Source organism: Sceloporus occidentalis, unplaced genomic scaffold (genome assembly GCF_023333645.1).
Source record: "Sceloporus occidentalis isolate IW3139 unplaced genomic scaffold, rSceOcc1.0.p SCAF_5, whole genome shotgun sequence".
Lineage (NCBI taxonomy): Eukaryota > Metazoa > Chordata > Lepidosauria > Squamata > Phrynosomatidae > Sceloporus > Sceloporus occidentalis.
The window spans coordinates 15,380,309-15,400,678 of record NW_028316985.1 but is presented as its reverse complement, the minus strand read 5'-3'; positions in this window follow the sequence as shown (position 1 = coordinate 15,400,678).

Sequence of the window (20,370 nt, the reverse complement as noted above, 5' to 3'; positions counted from 1 at the left end):
AACCCAACAGTTAATGAAATTATGAGGGTTGGAGGAATAGGAGTTTGTATATACAATTAATGAAACTTTTAAAATGTATGTAATTGATATATGGATAATGACACATGTTGATGATTATGTTTATGAATAAAATATTTTTATTAAAATGTATTTTGAGTGGTACTGAATAGCTGAAGATAGTTCATGATTTTAATCTCGGGTCCTGAGTTTTAAACATATGGTCTTTTTTGGGGGGTGGGGATGGCTCATCTCTTTGCGAAATATATCTATCATGTTCTTGGCATCCTTGGACTCTGTGCTCTCCCTACTGCCTCCCCCCATCCCCAACAATGCAGATGCTTTAAGAACAGTAATGATATAAATTGTACGCCTGTGGTGTCCTTGGCTTCTAAGTCTGTTCCATCCAAACAATGCTGTTGCATGACACTTTTCTGATGGTACTAGAAGTACAATTTTTGGGTTGTTTCTTTCTTTTTAAAGAGAGAACATGCCTCCCACTCCACATTTGGAAGCATTATAGCCAAGGAACCAGATACATTCTTCCAAATGATCAACAGACATGTGTGAGGCATAAAACCATTTTGCATGAGATTTTGAATCCCTTTCCTCTCCCCTCTCCTATTCTAAAACACAAAGGACTCTGGCTCAGAGACTCCAGTAGAAAGAGGGATATATGACAATTAACATATTTAACAACATTTCAGAAGTTCAGGGGAATATTGTTATACGTACCTTCCATATTGCCCAAAGTAAGAACAGTTTTGGATTTTATTCACAAGCACCAATGTAGTCTTTTTCTTAGTTGGCACAATTAGGAAAACTAGCACAAGACCAATGTTTCCCTAGTTGGCTAGTATTCACTAGTTGGTTGTAGTTCCTACAGGGAATGGGAGGCCATGTAGAAAAGTTATGAAGGCTATGTTATCCAATGTTATAGCTTCCCTGGATTTATTTTCAGATTTGCAAACAACTGATGTTCATCCCAGCCAACTGCAGAAGCAATTACAGTGGTAACAAAAGGCATACAAAACGCAAAATGTATCAAAATGGACACAACAGTGTTCAGCTTAATACAGCGGTTCTCATACTTTTTACACCCTGTACTCCCTTTTCTAACTACATGTGGACATTGCATGCCCCCAAAGTAGTATATGAATAAAAATATGTTGTTTGTGTAGTATGCATATTTTTGTTGGTCTCACAGATAGCACCTCTCTCTCACACACAGGCCTTTTGTGCTGCATGCACCCTCTCTACCTTAATGCTAAGCTCTCATGCTCTCTGCTTTCTTTCTTCACTTCCTTCCCCCCAAGCCAAGAAACTATCTCATGGTCACTAAGGGGCATGTGCCTACCACACAGTTTGAGAACCACTGTCCTAAGATGAAAATGGTTCCTTTGCATGGCTTTTATGAGAAAAAGCAGAAGGAAGAGAATCATATATGTTGGGCTCTTTCGAGGAATGCTGATATATAATGCATTCAGTAAAACAGAAACCCAAAGCCACAGTAGAAGAGATGCAGAACTTTTGACATGAAAAATACAACTTTTTCCATTGCCTGGTGTAAAGATGCTCATTGTGTTTCCACTCCAGCATGGTTGCACATGTGACATTGATTTTTAAATTAGAGGTTGCAATATTATTTCATTTTCATTTTTGTTTGACTTTGTAGAGCACTAATAGGAAAGATGCCAAGAACTAAAGGAGAGGGAGAAAGAACACCCTCCGGGGTGTCTGAAAAGCTAAAATTTGTCATCAGATGGTGTATTAATATGTAGGATAGTATAGCTCTATTGCCACCAGAGAGAATCTAGATATAAATAACTGTTGAAGCAATGAAGCATGTCATGCCAACTTGAACTGGTAAAACAGAAAGGGAAAAAAGATGGTCAAAATCATGTCAAGTGATAAATAATACATTCAGCCTGGCTCCCAGTACCCAGACACCTACAGGCATAGCACATTTACTTAAATAGAAAGGCATGTTAAATAACAACACTTATATGTTAATTCTCATTTAACAACAGTTTGTATATGCCAAATTTTCTCGGAAACTTTCCAAGAGGAAAATATAGCATTTCAACTGTAAATGGACAGACAGACAGATAAGTAAATACTTAAAGGTCTGTCTTCATTTGCTAGTCACAGCTACAGTGGACCTATGAAACAACTTCTGAAATGGTAAATCAACATTTATATAAATAAAATTAATGTAATTAGGCTACTTAGGATGGAACTGGCAATGGGATTTAAGAGTTCCAGTGAAAGTGGAAAAACAATATAACAATTCCCAAGTTTGGGGGGGGGGGGGGGACAAAACAAAGCATAATATTTTAACCAGTTTTCAACGTTCACATTTGTGAGTTTAGAAAATTCAGAGCTTAAAATGTTTGGGGAATTTAAATGAACAGGCTGAAAGACCACAGAAGAGGCATCAGGTGATCTTCTCCAAAGAGAACACATCACAGCTGAGATACCATGATTGAAAAGACCTTTTGCCCACTAGCCATTTGGCAGGGCCACACAGAGGATGGGTTCCAAAGATCTGGATAGGTACTGGTACAGTGGGTGCTTGGTTTTGGTAGGCTTCCCATCCATGGATTTGAGAATCTGTGGATTGCCACACTCCATATTGTCCAAAGTGGCACGTGCATGCAGGTTTGTTGATGTAGACATGCACACGCCACCATCCACTGGATAACTTAGAACTTGAGCTTCCACATTTCCTCCCCACTCAGATTAATGCCCAGAAGTGAACCTACATAGATGGGGAAGGATTCTACACTCCTTCACATAGTGGTGGTGGAGATATGCTAAGGTAGTAGCTTTTTCATGTTCATAAAGTACATGTCTATGTGTGTCTGATAGCCATGCTACTATTTTGTGCTGATAAACACGCAAACACAGATTAGGAAATGGAGTAGTGGAGGCAAACAAAAGATGATAAGTGAGTTTGTCAGGGGAATATGAGTGGCCACTACTGGCCAGTATTGGAAACAGGATAGTGAATTATGTGAACTTCTGGGTATGATTCAATGATGTAATTTTATGGCAGGTGTGGACAGGTGTCAACTGATCCTGAGTGTGAAACTACCATGGCACAGCACATTCATGGCAAGAGCCAGCCATAATTCTGTTGGCACATGCTTATGCCCTGTAGGCACTTGAGAGATGGGGGAGCCCTGAATGTGCAACTCCCACTGTGAGATCTATTTAAAATGCACCTGAATGGCTGTTTCTGCCAATTTAAGACCACACATTTAATAATACAGTGTCACTTGCAGTGAAAGAGAATGCAAAAGCATTTGAAACAACTTTGACTTCCAAAGAATCCTGAGAAATATATAACTTTGCAAATTCTCTCTCTCTCTGTCTCCTTTATATTGTACCATAATGGAATTCAAGAGGGCATAAAAAGAGTTTATAAAGAGATAATAAAGGCGCCTCTCCACTACGTGATTCTGTCAGTTTGATACAACTTTAACAGTTGTGTGGCTCCATTCTAAAGGAATCTTGGCATTTGTAGTTTAGTAAAGCACTTAGCATTCTTCACTGAAGAGCTCCAGTGAAGTCTCCTAAACTACCTTTCCTAAGGTACTTTGAGAAGAGGGATAGAAGGTTAAATCAGGGTACCTTGGGAAATGTAGTTCACAGGAGTGCACTTCCAGGACTAGCAAACCCCAGAATGTATTATATAAAGATGCAGTAAAAGAGAAATAGCTCTCTAATTTTACATAATGTGTTCTGTAAATCTTCATAACTTGTGTAATTTATATTAGTCACACAGTTCAGTTTTTACTTGCACACAATGTTCCTCACCTGGCTGCAGAATTTCAGTTTGTATGTATGTATGTGTACATGTCTAAGTATTTTTGACAGATATACAGAGGATATCAAAAATTCTAAGCAGGTCCCTCACTAAATTACCTGTTTGTGTGTCCTGAACAGTATAAGCAGGTAAATATTTTTCTAAGATAGCCTGGAATTTTGACAGAAGCTTCCCCATTCTCAAAATGCCATGGACTGAATCCACAGAAATTTTGGCTCCGTCCTGCTAAGACTGGATTATAGTATTTGAGAACATGTCTGCTGAAGCTTTTTCAGCAAGCTGCTTTCTGTTTTGGTTGTGGAAATCAAAGCATTCCATGGTAAGCGTGGCATTTTTGAAACAGAGGCATACCAGTGGCTCTGGCGGGAAAATCACATTATTCCTTGAAGTTATAATTGTGAGGAAAATAAGACGATGGTGTTCAAATGAAGCTTGACAGCCCGCATTGCAGGCGAGAGCCATCTGTGCCGTGGCAGCTCTGTTTGTATTTTAATGTTTAAACATACCGCAAAGATAATTAAGAATAACTATAATTAAATATGATTACAACAAATTACTTTATTTCTCAACAGTAATGTGTGCCTGGAACTTATAACTTTAAAAAAGAGGTTACTTTATCAAGTCAAAGAGGAAAGCAGAGAAAGTCAATCCCTCCCCCCCCCCCCCCCCGCTCTTCTGTATATCTTTCAAATATACATAGACAGGTACACATACACACATACAAACTAAAATTCTGCAGCCAGGCGAGGAACATTATGTGCAAGTAAAAACTGAACTGTGTGACTAATATAAATTACACAAGTTGTGAAGATTTTCAGAACACATTATGTAAAATAAGAGAGCTATTTCTCTTTAACTGCATTTTTATGTAATACACTCTGGGTTTTGCTAGTCCTGGAAGTCTTATTTATGTACCCATAAATCAACTTGTATTGATGAAAAGGATGGTTGAGAGGGGACATGGAAAAGCATGTAACAACCTCACCGCAACATTGCCATCCCTGTCAACCCCATCCCTGCCAATTTACCTCTTCCAAAAGGGGAATCTAAACATCTTTGGAATAAAATGCACTTTTCTTTGTGACTGGGAACCTCAAAATATTGCCCAACTTCTCACCCTTCGCTTTCGTTTCACGTGCCACTGAAAAAGTTCACTTCTGGAGGAGGTTCAGCAAAACACAGAAAAGACAGAGGAGGGAATGAACAGTCTCTGAAACAATTCATTTTTCAATTCAGCAATTCAGTTAATAACATGCCTTTGAAACAATTCATCAGTCAATTAATGGGTTAGATTTTATGATATTTATGTACTGCCAGAACATTGCTATAAGAAGCCTATTTGAGACCACACACAATTTGAGAAACAAACGCTATTATCCATTCTGAAAAGGAAAGAGCATCTTTAATATTATCTTTCAATTTTCTACTATATTAACACACCAGTAACAAACCGATGGCAAATAATAATGAAAACAGAGCAAGTGAGTATTTTATCATCAGTCCCTGATTAAAGCTAACACTTCTTCATAGATATCTAACATCAATGCTTTTTTTTTCTCAAAGAAGAGAACTAGATGCTCATGCCTATGGTTGCACATTCTGATCTCTTCCTCACTGTCAACTGACTGCCCACTGGTTGAACAGAACATTGGACTAAATCACCTTTGTTTGACCCAGCATAATTCTTCATAAGTTTTCAGTATAAATGAAGGGGAACACAAAGGTCATGTTTAAAGGCTTTGTTCTGCTTTTGTTGATCTCATCACTGAGCCTGTAGGACACAATCAACTGGCCAGTTGAGCTTCTTCTAGAACTGGTATAATGTTGAAGATGAAGGGGGGCGGGGAGAGACTGGAGTCTCCTTCATGATTTTGTGCAGCTTGGAAAGGTTATTTTTTGGATAGTATGTAAAATTCCTCAGCTAGCATGGCGACAATGAATATTGGTACAGTAGGCCCTTGGTATCCACCAGGGTTTGATTCCCAGGACCCCATGGATACCAAAATCCATGGATGCTCAAGTCCCATTATATACAGTGATATAGTAAAAGGGTCTCTCTAATATAAAATGGCAAAATCAAGGTTAGCTTTCTGGAATTTACCTTATATACTTGACTATAAGTCGATCTCATGTATAAGTCGAGGGCAGGTTTTGAGGCCAAAATTATGGATTTGGATGTGACCCATGGATAAGTCAAGAGTAAGACTCTCTTATAACAAAGATCAGGTAACAAAGAATCTAAAGGATGAAGCAAAGGAAAACAATGCCAAACCACTTACAACATTTCATGAGACATAACTGTTTCTGTTCACATGGAGGGATGGATGGATGGAAGAGTAGAGGACAGATTATACTTTATCAGGAGATGGTTTCTATTTTTATACGAGTTAAAGTACAGTACAAACATTGACCCGTGGATAAGTTGGATCAGATTTTTGGGGTCAATTTTTTGTATAAAATTTCTAGACTTATACATGAGTATATATTTTTTGAATATTTTCAAGCCGTGGATGGTTAAATCCATGGATAAAAAATCACTGAATACAGAGGGCTGACTGTAGTTGTAGTTAAAGACATAACATTGCCATCCTCTGCAAACAACGCCCTTCAGTATTCTACACTGTGGAAATATGTCACCTTTTGCACCTGAGGATAAATGGACATAAATAAGATATTAGGGCAGCATATTGTTGCAGTTTGAGTGTTGGATTGTGCCTCTGGTCTATGACTATGAGGCCCACTAGGTAACTTTGGGCAAGTCACATGGTCTCAGCATCAGGGAAAGGCAGTGGCAAACATCCTCTGATCAAATATTGCCCAGAAAAACCTATGATGTTTGCATTAAGACTGGCATGAGTTGGAAATGATTTCAAGGCACACAACAACAAAAACAACAACAACAACAATATATACAAAACCTGTTGTAGAACACTTTAGTCTTCCTCAGCATTCCATCTCTGACCTCTGGGCAGCAAAGGAAAACTACAAAGGAAGAGTGGAAAGTGAAACTGCTGAATTACAATATACCCACAAACTCAAATCCAACAATAGTTGGTTGAATAGAGGCAATGGCTTTAATATTGGTTAATAACCCAGCCTCACAAGGATGCCCACAGCCAGTTCATCATATCTCCTCTCGGGTTCCCAGCCTGCATACACCATGTTCCAAAACTCCCTCCACCATTCATATGGTCATCCACCCACTTTGGCCTTAGGCAACATCTTTCCACCTACCTTCCCCCCTCAACAACCATAATTAAAACTGAACTTGTCACTTCATCCTCACACCCACAGGTTTGCATTTCTATGGCTGTTCATACAGTCTGATTATAAAGTTCCTTCCTGGGCACTAGATCACTCCATGGATCTAAGCAAGTAGATCACATCCACTAAAGCTTATGTTACAACTTCTATCGCACAGTTAGTCTCAAAGGTGCTGCAAGATGTCTTTGCATATTGATATTCCAGACTTACATGGCTATGTCTCTGAATTCTATTGTCAAACTCTAGTTTGAAAGACAGACTGAACCCACAGTTGAGCTATAGGTGTGGGACAGACCACCTGAAAAGGGAGGCCAGCCGGTGGCCTAATTTCCTCCAGAGGGAAGCCTCAGCCAGCAAATCGCATGGCTTCCCTACGGAGGAAAAAAATGCAGAAAAACTGGGTTCTTTTTAAGCCGCAGGGGCGGTGTAACCAGTGCACCACTGATGCACTCATTACATAAGTGCCACACAGCAATGTGTGGACAATGCACAGTGCTTACGTAACAATGGTGGTGCCCATTTACACAGAGCACCGCCATTGTTACTCCACCTGCACATACTAGGGTTAGGGACCGTATGTTTGCACATGGTCCCTAACCCTAGAATCGGCACTCGTACGCTGCTTGTTGGCGATAGTTTCCCAAAAGACAATTTGTTGAACAAAAGTTAGGAAAGCTTTCTTTTTCTCCCACACACTTGACCCCTTTTCATGACACAAAACTAGCCTAGGTAAAGGGCATTATCAAGGGTGTAAAATGGAGGTATGGCTGCCACCATTGCAGCTTCTTCTACTGACTGGCAGTGGCAGCAACATCACACCACAAATTTAGGAAAACAGAAAGATGGTGCACTACTGACATTGTAAACCCTGACCATGAGAAACTCTTAAGATATTTTTAAATTAACAAAATAAAATTTAAATTAAAACTATTGAAATAGTCGGTTGGCAATAGCTAATTTATAGATTATAACATAAATAGGTTATAGAGGAGAAGAATTTAAACATAGACTGGTAAAATAGATTAAATAAGGTAAGTTAGATAATAACAGACATTTAACTAGAGTTAAGTTGGTAATATAGATCACGCATAGTATACGTTTGAGAGTAAAATTAAAGGGGAAAAACTTAATAACATAATATATAGAAGGAAAAATAATTGGAAAAGGGGATCACAGAAGGATTTACAAAGATTAAAATATTTTGAAATAAGGAAGTCCAATAAATTGGGGTTTTCCCCTCTCTTTTCTTTTTTGCTTCTTTTTATGAGGATTTCCCCTTTTCTTTCTTTTTCTTCTTTACTGTGGTTAGTTTGCTTTGTTTATATGCTTGTCTTTTCGTTATATGTTAGTTTTGTTTTGTTTTGTCTTTTTTGTGTTTGGTTCTGCTTTTGCCTTGTTTTGTTTGTTTGTTTGTTTGTTTTTGCTTTTGCTTTTGCTTTGTATTTGTTTAGCACCTCTGATTTTCCCTTTCCCCCTTTCTCTCTCCTGTTTTCACTTTAAAAAAATAATAAAGATTGAATATTGAATATTGACTACCGAAATAGAAATGAGCATAAAAGTTGATAAGGGGTAAGGGAGTTGTTTTGATATATAATATGATGATATGTTGATTTCATTTGATTTGGTATGTTTTTTGTATATTTGTGCAATAAATTTTTTTTAAAAAAGATACTTTTTTCCTCCTCTTGTGAGTGTTTGTGTGAATGATTTCCTGGATTTCTCTGGTCACAATTAGGGTGAAGAAATGTCAGTGGCCAAAAATAATCTAGGCTAAATATAATGTAATTTAGGTCTGGGTACATATAAGGAACTACTTTTACATTGTAACAATTATGGTAGAATGGAGAGATAACAAACAACAACAACAACAACAACAAAATCTTGAGGAAAGGTGATTCCCTGTGAACTGCATTTTTTGGTGACATGGCAGTCAGTTGTATCTGCAAATTTGAGGGAAGTGTAAAAATTTATATGAATAAAACATTGCAATAATGTTGAGGCAGAATTAAAACCCCTTTTTCCAAAGTTAAGGTTTATTTAGTGTTCCCAAGGAGCGTACCATCATTGTAGCTTATAATATTTAGTGCATGTTGTGCTTTTCTCTAGTGTCTGCATTGAGAAAAATGATCTAGCTCATTTAGTGGTAAGCCACTTGGTGATCCCTGCCCTTGAAAACAATTAATTTATAAGCTTGGCTGTGGCCACAGGCAATCTATTTCTTTCCATTTTAAAATGATACAGTCACAAAGATATATAGGTTGTATCCAGAACTCGGTTGGTGCTGTATATGTATAAGTTCCCTTATGCATGTGTTTGTATTTTTTTGGCTACGTGCAATGGGCATATTTAGTTAATGTTTGCATAAATTTCCATAAGTGTAACCATTTCACATGGGCCCGAATTCTAGTGTGAATCCCAACTAGAATCTAGTGGATTTACCTATGTGTGGACTTATCCAGGGGTAGCTGTGTTGACCATATATCAAAGTGCAATAACATCCAAAATCCACAAAACACCCTTATTGGGCCAACCAAAATGCACATGATGCATAGCACAAACCTTTGAAGCTCCATTGGCTTCATCAGGCAAAGATGTTAAAAATCATATAAGAAGGGGGGTGGGGGGGGGGAATGAGGATGTTAGTCATAAGCCTGCATTTTATCCAGATGCTGTTGCTGTTGTTCTCAGTTCAGATGGTATGAAGGGCTTTTCGTGCAGGTGGGCCCCTCCTCCTCCTGACCATGTGGGTACTAAGAGATTTTTTTAAAGTCCAGGAATAAAATTTAAATTCTATTAGCAAGACAAAAAGATATCCCTTTTAAGATCCAGTTTGTCTCCATCCTTGTCATTTAACAGTTGACTGAATGGGTCTATTCTGTTGTTGTATGCCTTCAAGAAATTTCTGACCTATGTTAACCCAAAGCCAAATCTATCACAGGGTTTCTTGACAAAGTTTGTTCAGAGGAGTTTGCTATTGCCTTCCTCTGAGGCTGAGAGAGTATGATGTAGGTATGTTTAGCCTGAAGAAGAGAAGGTTAAGAGATGATATGATAGTCCTGTTTAAATATTTGAAGGGATGTCATCTTGAAGATGGAGCAAGCTTGTTTTCTGCAGCTCCAGAGAATAGGTCCTGGAACAATGGATTCAAACTACAGCAAAAGAGATTAGCAAATTTTGTTTGTTGGTTTGAAATTTTTGGATTCTTGGTTGCCTTGGTTTTCTCTGTCCTACTTGTAGGCAATCTACTAGAATCCCAAACTGGATATGATGCTGTGTACTTCTTCATAATACTATGAACATAGAATATTTCCCTAGCTTTGTTTCTTGCTCCAAGTTAGCCAATAAACTTCAGAGTCTCAATGATGTAGCTACATAGGAAGCATGTATGTAGGATTTCACTTTTGTTTTATTTTTGCTAAAAATGAGTCCACCACTGTTGACACTTTCCTGTATACGAAAGCACAAGGGGGCAGCATTACATTAAAATAAATTGTTGCGCTATATGTGCATCTATATTGCTGAATAATCCACAAGCTGTAACTTTCCAGTAGGATGAAAATGTGTGGTTTTAAAACTGCTTGGCTGGACTTCACTGCAGGATCAGCTCATTGGACCAGTGGGCTATAAAAATGAAATAGGCATTTGAGATGCAAGAGGTTTTGCTTGCACAGGACACAGCCACCTGTAAAACCCATATTAATGGGATATTTGCAACTGCTTGTATTTATCTTATAGTCTTGCTCAAGAGATGTTTTTAGTGGCTTTTGCTCATATTTTCTGATGGTCCACCACACCCCACTCAGACACTGTTAGTAAAAGCTCCATCATTATCTCTCCAATTTTATGCTAAAACCAACTGGTACAGAAGATGGTGGATAACATCTATAATGGGAAAGATTTTATGGGTTTCTTCCAATGTGGTTGAACTGCAAATCCCAGCAACTTTATCCAGCATAAGTAATGGTAAAGAATGGTGGAAACGATAATCATTAGCAACACTGGGAGGGTTGCATGATTCCCAGATTTACTGTTAAATAACATTAGGCAAGTGGGTTTTCAAAACAAAAACAAAAACAAAAACAAAAAACCAACTGTGAACCTAATGATTGTGTTGTGAATTGATGATCCCTGCCGCCAGCCAAATGGGGTGTAGAATCCTTATCAGCATCATAGTCTAATATTAGGAGCTGGCTACTAGCATAGAAAGGGCTATTATGTATTCAGTAAGCCCTGCTGAATAACATTAGCTTGATAGTTCAAAACCAGAAACATATTTGGGGAGTACAGGCCTATACAGATTGGTAGAAAGGGGTGGACAGAAGTCGCCCCTTTTCCCCCTGGATCGTGGCTGCGCCAACCAAATGGCATGGCCACGATCCGCACTGGGAAGAAGAAACCACGAAACATAGTTCCTTTCTCTGCTGCTGCAGAGATGCCATAAGCACCCTGGAGCAGTGGTGTGATGTCCCTTGTGCGCCACACCATTTGGATGATGGTGCCTGTGGTGAGCAGTAGGGCCCAAGAGCATGCAGACACTTCGCTCTCCCAAGCCCTACTCTCGGCCCCAGGCCGGCACCAAGTGCCTGTTTGAACCACGTCTAAATTTTCCTGTCAACTGGTACAGTTCTCATGTCTATTTAGGATAGGAGATTGGTGACACTGGCACAGTTTACTTTCCTTTGTTTCTGCCTTCTATAACCTTGGACATCTATTTTCCAGTGGACTGGTCTTGTGTGTGTGTGTGTGTGTGTGTGTGTGTGTGTGTGAGAGAGAGAGAGAGAGAGAGAGAGAGAGGCAGAGGAGGGAGAGAGACTGAAGCACCCTGTCAAGAGTACTCATTATCCAGCTGCAGTTATTGACTCTTGGATAGATTGGGTAGACATAACTGTTTAGGAGACTAATTTTAACACTTGCTGCAACTGTACACCTGTGACCACACTGTTGCAGTCCCTGAAGCCCCCAACTGTCCTTCAGAACATTCCAAATCTACTTTTTTTAAAATTTAGGATGGGTTTGTTACTGATTTGGGGGGTGATTTGCACATGGAAAATCTGCTACAGCCTTTCAGACATTCAATTCATACACCAAAATAACCTCCAGCACTTAACATTTCTGCAGTTTTCATTGTTATCCCACTGGATCAATAAGTTGGATAATGATTAAGATTTAGTGTCATAGAATCATAGAGCTGGAGGAGTTCACAAGGGCCAACTCACCCAACCCCTGCCATGCAGGAATACACAATCAAAGCACTCCCAAAGGATGGCCATCCAGCCTCTGTTTAAAAACCTCAAAAGAAGGAGACACCACTAGCCTCTGAGGGAGCATGCTCCACTGCTGAACAGCTTTTACTTTCCAGACGTTCTTCCTAATGTTGAGGTGGAATCTTTTCCCCTGTAGTTTGAATCCATTGCTCTGGATCCTACTCTCTGGAGCTGCAGCAAACAAGCTTGCTCCATTCTCAATATGACACCCTTTTATATATTTAAACAGAACTATCATATCACCTCTTAACCTTAGCTTCTCCAGGTTAAACATACCCAGTTCCCTAAGGAGATTGGTTCTCACTGCTCTTTCCCCTATCTGGGCAGGGGCTGAGACCAGACTGGGACTATGTGTTATCACACAGCTCCATCCCCGGAACAGAGCCATTCCATATCCGATTGGAATGCCTCCCATTACTTTGCTAAGAACGGAAAAGAAGCATTTTAAACTAGGTACGGGAGAAGTCCCAATCTGGCACAGGATGGTAATGGCCTGGACATGAAGGTGTGAGATAAGATATGGTCCCTGCCCAGTCTCAGCCCATACCCAGATCAGGAAAAGTCAGCCAGTGTGATAATCTCCTAAGTCTCTCTCCTCATAAAGCATGGTTTCCAGACCCTTCTTGATTTTGGTCACTGTCTGGATATCCTCCAGCTTCTCAACATCCTTTTTGAACTGTGGTGCCTTAGTTTCAATTAAATCTTGTTTTCTTTCACATTGGTATCACCTGCTGAAATCAAATCAAGAAAGAGCTCAGTACTTATAAATGCTTACCTTTACCCTCTGAGAACTGCATTTACAGAATTATTTTTCAAAACTATATCAACGTCTGTCTTGGATGGCAGGTATAAAATGTTTTTAGAAACTTAAGGCTCTGCATTTGTGGAATAGGAGACATAGAGGATGTTTCACACTATATATGCTATTTCTAGCTTTATCAAAACACTAGGAAGAGATTCTTGGGACAGATTATGGCTTTCTTACAGGGTGAGAGCTCTCATGTCAAACTATGCTAGTTACTCTCAGACTGTGATCCATATGTTACACATAAAACAGCCTTATTTGCTAAAGCTGCTAAAAGTATTTTTGCTATTTATTTAAAATATTTCTATAGACGATGCAGATGATTCATTAATTTCATTTTTTAGTATGGATATACATGTATGTATGTATTCTTTTATTGGCTTTTGTTGGGTATTTTATATTTGTAATGGCTTTTAGTAAAATACAATAAATGATTACTGGATTGGACCTGACTTCTCTTGTGGTCTATGCTGTGTCTTGTAGACAGCAGCATGTGGTTGGGAAGTGCCATGCAAGAGCCCTATAGTTCAATGTAAAAGGACAAAGCCATCCTCTGTGACTTCCAGATGGCCCTCCAGATATCCCAGAGAATGATACCATCATTGTGTATCTAGCTAAAGGGACCCAGGCCTTGTCTGCATGGGTCAAAAGGCCTGTTTCCTCTCATCCTGTTTGGACAATGCATGTCCCAAACCCTGTTTCTGGTGTGGGAAGTCTGGATGATGTCTGGCATGTGCTTCAGCAGACCCAGGTCTTAATATAGTCTTAAACTGCATTTTAAAAATGTACATGGGCTGCCTGGTGAATCACCTGAGGCATCCACTGCTGCCATTGATTACTTGGTCTGAGGTCAGAATGAGTGCGTAGCCATGTGACTGTCACATATTGACCTCAGAAGCAAGCCACTCATAGTGGCAGTGAACACACCAGATGGCTCAGTAGGACACCTGTGCAGACAGGCAAGGATGGCATGGGAACAGAGGGACAGATAATGAGTGGAGGTTGGGGAGCTGTGGGGCAAGGAGACTCAAGCTGCCCTCCAGTTTCCTGGTCGGTGCAGACAAGGCCATAGCTGGAAAGTCATCAGCTGTCCGCATTCTTTCCAGGCCACCACATGGCCATGTTGAGGGGTGGCTTGTAGCAGGAAGATCAGTGGGAGGAGAGGCAGCACAGTTTCACGTGGACAGAAATTTGTGCTGAATCCTAATGCAGGATGTTGGCCATTATGACAACAATAACATTATCCACAGGTAGAAAGATTGTAGATCAAATACATCATTGTGTAGGCTGGGTTGGATAATGTGGGTAGGTTGGGGATACATTTGCCCAAACAAATTTGACATGGTTAATGGTGTTTGTTTTTTTAAATAAGTTTTCCTCTACCCTGACAGTTTCCATCCAATTTCACAGTTTCCTGTTGATTATTATTTCTATTGCTGTTGATGGTTTTTATGTGGAATAATGGTGGTGGTAGTGGTGATGGTGATAAAATTAGTAATTTATTGATCTATATTTCCAAGAATTTGTTGGGAAATTGATGGATAATTTAGAAGGAGGAGGAAGAGGAAGAGGAAAAGGAGGAGGAGGAGGAGGAAGGAGGGAGGGAGAAAACCACATCAATCTCTGCAGTTAGGGCTGCCAGTAACTTGGTGTAACTCTGCACCATTAATTTCTTCCAGAGTGACATTCTGATATGAATCGAACAGATGGAATTGCAGGATTGTTCTAGCAAATTTATCATAAAAAATGCATCCGACACCTGTGTAATTTGCCTAATCATTTTCCTAATAAGCTCCCACCATTAATTATGCACGATTTCCACAATGCAATCAAGATAAAAGTAAATCTGATGACTTAATACCCTTCAAAATAATTGGTTCACCCAACACAAGGCTTCCTCTCCTTTCCGTTGCTGTGCCAGTTAATTGGGAGGGGGGAGGGGAGATTGCCCCCCATAAGAGTCAGCAGAATGGCTGCTGATCTCATGGTGGGAGGCAGACCTGCTGTTTTTTTTGGGGCAAGAGTCAAGGATATTAACTCATGAAAGAAAAGAATCCAGGATTTCTCTCGTCTTTCTCTCCCCACACCCCCTACTATTCCAATCTCTTGTACTTCTATCTCAGTTTTTCCTTCTTTATTCTCTCCCCCATGCACTTTACTCCACCCAGTTGAAAACAGATGCGATTAGTGTTTTTCAGCCATCATAAAAACTGACTGCGGGACTCCGTAGGCCTAATGAGAATCAACTTTTCTGAGGCTGCTGTCTTGTGGTGCATCCCACCTGTCACATCATTAGGTGCTGCGTGTGCCTGGAATCCACTTTGCTAAATGAGATTTACAGGCCCCTGTGTGTGTGAGAGAGAGAGAGACGTCCTGCAGCATTCAGGCTTCAATTAGCTAAAGATTAATTGTCTGCAAAAGGGAATGAAAGTTTTACTTCAACTGACCTGGAAAAAAAAAGAAGAAGAGGAGGAAAGAGAGTTGGATGGTGTTGGTGGAACTACGGAAGTATGGTTCAGGTATTCCAATCCACACAGGCCTTGAGGCGGTGTGGGAAAACGTGATAATTTAAAGGTGCTGCAAATTTCCTACACCTCGTCTGGATGAGCGAAATTAACTAGCACTAAAAGCTGTCAAATTAAAGGTTGACTTCTGGATATTAGCACCTTAAATGTCACTGAATATTCTCCCTCCCAATCTGTCTCCCTCCCCTTCTTGCCCACTGTCTTTCTCTCTCTATCTCTCCATTCTTGCAAGCCCTTCCCTCCTCCTATGGCTCCCCCCCTTTTTTGGCAAACCCACACATCAGCACACCTGCACATATGCACAAACTGCTACCCTACTGCTGTTCCCACTAACTGCTTGTGCGTGCCTGGACTGGAGGTGTTCGATATAAATCGCTGATGTAACCATGGCTACAGAACAACTGGTAGTTACAAAATTTCCTCCATATTTAATGCCAAGCTAATTATGTTTGACTGTGTCATAATGGGTAGTGAGGACTGGGGAGGCAAAGCCATAATCTGGAAGAGAAGGCAAAGAAGACAGAGAAGGTACAGAAAACAAAAATGGAAACACCAACAAGCGGTATCAACAAAAACAGCCTGACAGCTAACCTTGCCCTTGGTACTTTTATCCAAAAACAAATGGAACAACTAATGGGGCATGGGAAGTTTGATCCTTCCTTGTCTGATATCATACTTGATATAAGATGAAGCATCAAGAAATATAACATTCATTTAGTAGATTGAAGGACACTGTTTTATAGGAAGTGAAGTAGCTCTAGAGTATCATGGCTGATGATCATCTACAGATTTGTTTTCAATATCCTAGAAGAAGGCATGAGACAGTAAGACTTCCACAAGTGAACTGGAATGGTGCAGCTTCCAAGTGACACGTCCCCAGATCAATCATTGGACCAGAGCATGGAAGTTACTATTCTAGACTACAATTCTGGTAGCTCTACTGGATGGAGACATATAGGACATGAAGTCCACAAAAGTAACTTTCCCAAGCTATGCATTGGGTACAGTACTTACATTTCCTTTCTCTCTTCCCTATCTTTCTCTCCATTTTATCATGTATACTATTATTATTATTATTATTATTATTATTATTAAACTTTATTTCTAGAGCGCTGTAATTATACACAGCGCTGTACAAAGTCGGTAAAATTAAGGAGTATATAAAAGCCTGCCCAAGGCGTACACGCTAAGATAATAACAATTAAATAAAGGAGTAGATAAAATTACCATGTAGAAAAGAAAAGACAAATTAAAAACATCAAATATAAAAGCAAATCACATCACATCAAACATTATCAGACAGCCAGATGATAATCACAAATTCCCTGAGAACGCTTCCCTAAACAATATGGTTTTCAGCTCAGCCTTAAAGCTGGTTAGGGAAGTGATGAGCCGTGCATGCAGAGGAAGAAGGTTCCAGGAATGAGGGGCAGCAAGAGAGAAGGGACGGATCCGGGATGGGCAGAGAAAATCCTGGGTTGAGAGAGGAGACTTTGGCTACCAGAGCGGAGAGTGCGAGTAGGGATGTAGGAAGAGAGAAGATCAGTTAAATAAAGAGGGGCCAGCCATGCAGGGCTTTAAAAGTGAGTAGCAAAAGTTTGTACCTGATGCGGAAAGGAAGAGGGAGCCAGTGAAGAGAAGACAACAGAGGGGAGACATGATCATAACGGCGAGTGAGTGTAATAATGTGTGCAGCTGAATGCTGAACAGAAATTAATGGGTGGAGGTGAGAGAAAGGAAGCCCTGCCAGGAGGAGGTTACAGTAGTCCAGTCGTGAGACCACTAGGGCATGGAGCAGTGTTTTTGCGGTAGAAGCGGAGAGATATGGACGGATTTTGGGGATATTATAGAGAAAAAATCTACAGACTTTGGCTGTAGTCTGAATCTGGGGGATAAATGACAAAGAGAAGTCAAAGATGAAACCAAGACTACGGGCTTCCTGGACCGGCTGGATCGAGATGTTATTGACGGAAATAGAAAAGGAATAGTGAAGGATGGGCTTAGGAGGGAAAACAAGAAGCTCAGTCTTGGACATATTGAGCTTCAGACGCTGATGGTGCATCCAGTGGGAGACAGCTGTTAAACAGGATGACACTTGCTGCTCTAGCTCTGGTGAAAGATTAGGGGTGGAAAGGTACAGCTGGGTATCATCAGCGTACAGATGGTAGGAGAAACCAAAAGAACTGACAAGTTTGCCAAGGGAGAGTGTGTATAGAGAGAACAATAAGGGACCCAAAACAGAGCCCTGAGGAACTCCAACAGATAAGGGGACAGAAGACGAGGTCTGACCACCCGAGACCTACTACTCTAACCCCTGTGGGCTAACTGGTTTAGGTCAGTGGGCATGGAGTCCTAAAGCAATCAAGGCTGGTGGCTTTCATGTCAGTAGGATAGAGAATCTGATCTGGGTTTTAGTACAAAATGTAAAGGAACTGCCCAAGGTCTGGAACCTATTTTGGGGATAGTTCCTTTTAAAGTTCAGATTAAAACATGGATTCAGCATGCCACTGACAAAGGAGTCACCTATCACTACTATTTTAAAAAAAGAAGTGAGCTTTCTAGGTTTGGTTGAGAGTGAGTGAGAGAGAGAAAGATGGAGAGGGAGAGAGAGAGAGAATGAGATGGAGATGGAGCTAGGAGCTACTCTCTGTGGAGCAGGAATTGGGTTATTATCAATGTATACAGTGGCATTTGTGTTCAGATGGTATGGAAGGGCAAATTCTTTGTTGTGGCTATACCATGTTATTTTTCTTCTTTATTGCAGGATTATAAGATATCATCTGTTAGGTTAGGCCCATAGCATCTCAGAGAGTGATAACACAGTGGGATTGATAGTAAGGCATTGTAGTCTGCCTAAGAGACTCACTGGTCTCAGGATGTGACTGCTTTACAACTGCCAATGTTGAGTTCTTTTGGCATAACTGGCACTTTACTCTAAACACTTTATCCAGCCTTAATCTGGAGCTGGGGAATGTATTCTAGCACATCATATAGGCAACTTTAAAGCCAGTGCTTATAGTTAGTCTTTGATTATCTTAATGGATCAGTTCCCATTACTCTATGAAGTAATCATGGAACAGTAGGGTTGGGAGCCCATAAATTCTAACTGCCAGCCATGAGGCAGAATCATCTATCATTCCCCCTGCCCACTAATCAAGCCCTGTAATCCAAATGACTTGTCCAATGTTTTGGAAATCTACCCACAACTCATATGGTTTTGTCTACATTTAACATAAAATCTGAGGTGAGGGTAGGGACATTTTCCAGATTTGCAGCAACATTGGGCTTATCTACAACATTACTATGGACAATCAAGGCAAATTGTGGCAAATCTGGCATAAGCAGTCGCATGTTCCCTCATTCCAATGTTATCTTGTGGTAAAATGGTGATCCACAAGCCAGTTTCCCTGAATCATTTTTGACTACACATTCACGGCTGCTCTGCCTTATTCCTCCCACCCCATTGTCCTTCAAGGATGTACATGTATATGTCATATTCCTATCAGCTCACCTAGTACAAGCAGAAACCTTGCCAACATGATTTTTTTCTGCACACTCACTAAGCAGTTAATTGGAGGTGTGCAGATAAAGATATAAATATCAACTAAGCAGATATACTGATATTCCATTATGCGTCTAAATACAGTATCCTTTTAAAAATTGTGAATTTTTAAATCTTCCCATGGTCTCTTGAGAACTGCAACTTCCTGGTGGGAATGATCATATGACCACTGATCCCTTACATTCTGTCCTACTCTACCCAGCACAAGTTCCTCCAGCCACGACTAATTCAAATCTGCCAGTCACACTGATCCTAATTTTTCTTGAAATTCTGGAGAAAATTGAGATTCTTTCCCCTTCAGATTAGAGTCCCCAGATACCTAAAGCCCTGCACCCACCACAAATGGGTCAGAACATCATGTGCCTGGATTGCAGCCAATTTGTAGTTAGTGAGAGATTTTTAAATACATAATATAGACAAGCTGTGGATCACAATGGTTTTCTAGACATAGTTATGTCTCCCCTCTCCCCACATTCTTAACCTACTTATTTTCTTCCTAAGTGCTACTCCCCATAACAAAGAGAGGATGGTGGGAGGATGAGGGACAGCCAGGAAGACAGTTGGCTCCATGTAGTAAGTAGCTTGGGAGTTGTAGTGTCGCTGTTGAACTCCTCCATCTGCCACAACTGAGTTACAGAGGTATGTCTATGACACTGACAGAATGCTAACCATATATTGGGAATTGGTGCCGGACTTTCTGGTAAGATTCTCTAGTCCCAGTACAGTATTTATATTCCAAAATCTAAGAGTCAGCTCAAATGAGAATCCCCAGGGATTCTACATGTTCATGTCTGTCTGTGGTCAACAGTCATGGGTGCTCAAGAGTCTGTTCTTTTAAGATGTGTGTTTATTTGCAAGCAGTATCTTTTAGTCCAGGTTTGAGTGAAAATAATGTGGCACTCCAGACATTGTTGCACAGTAGTTACCAGTGGTCCTACTCAAAATAGCTGCTGGTTGGGAAAACTGGAGGTCCACTTGATTCCCACCACTATCTTTGTCCATGAGGATCACAGTAGAAATCAGCCTCTGGGATAAGTGCATGTCCATCATCAGAAAGCCAGCCATGTATAAGCCTTGGTCAAGTCCTGCCAGGCTTCAGATTGTCAAGGGGAACGGTGCAA